Here is a 1,001-nt window from a genome sequence, read left to right on the forward strand (position 1 = left end):
TGGGCAACCATCACTGTGTCTCCGTGCCGTGCTAGATCTCCCCTAGCCGTAAGGCACTTTGAACGCCCCTTCGACGACGAGTTACAAGAGTGTGGTATGTGTCATAATCTGGTGAAGCTTTCTGCATGTGATGTGCCTTGTGTGGATCCGTGGCCATTGCATTGTGTCTGGTGTGTAGGTACCCAGACACTTAAGCAAACTCGATCGTTGTACACTGTGATGGGCGAGCATCACTGTGTCTCCGTGCCGTGTAAGAGCTCCCCTGGCCATCAGGCACTTGAAAGGTCCTTCGACGACGAGTTACAATAGTGGTGTGTTAGATACGTCAGGTGATGGTATCTACTGTTGTGCAATACGTATCCGGCCACGGCACGGAACGAACGGGAACTGTGGTGCAGACATACAAAGAGTTAAGCCTATTAGTCATTAACTCTAAGGACGGGGCCATGGGGCGGTACGCAAAGGATACGGATGAGCGAGTATGCAGGCCCAATACTCAATAGCTCGATCCGATCCAAGCACATGAGTTGACTGCGGCGCCAGGTTAACCAATGTGCTAGATTCTATTTGGCCAGTAGAATCTTGTGTCTTATGCGATTTGATACCAAGACACCAGAACGAAAGTTAGTTGAAGAGTTATTAAACTCTTATGAAGTATGGTTGTGCAATCACAACTTATGACTTTAACCTATAAAGTGGATATGGACTTGCAATTATAACATGGAATCTCTACACACCCCATGAGCTCGATCCAATCCACGCACACGAGTTGCCTGAGTAGCGACAGGTATACCGATGTGCAATACGTATCCGGCCACGGCACGGAACGAACGGGAACTGTGGTGCAGACATACAAAGAGTTAAGCCTACTAGTCATTAACTCTAAGGACGGGGCCATGGGGCGGTACGCAAAGGATACGGATGAGCGAGTATGCAGGCCCAATACTCAATAGCTCGATCCGATCCAAGCACATGAGTTGACTGCGGCGCCAGGTTAACCA

Source organism: Anopheles funestus (assembly GCF_943734845.2).
Source record: "Anopheles funestus chromosome X unlocalized genomic scaffold, idAnoFuneDA-416_04 X_unloc_22, whole genome shotgun sequence".
In the NCBI taxonomy this organism is placed as follows: domain Eukaryota; kingdom Metazoa; phylum Arthropoda; class Insecta; order Diptera; family Culicidae; genus Anopheles; species Anopheles funestus.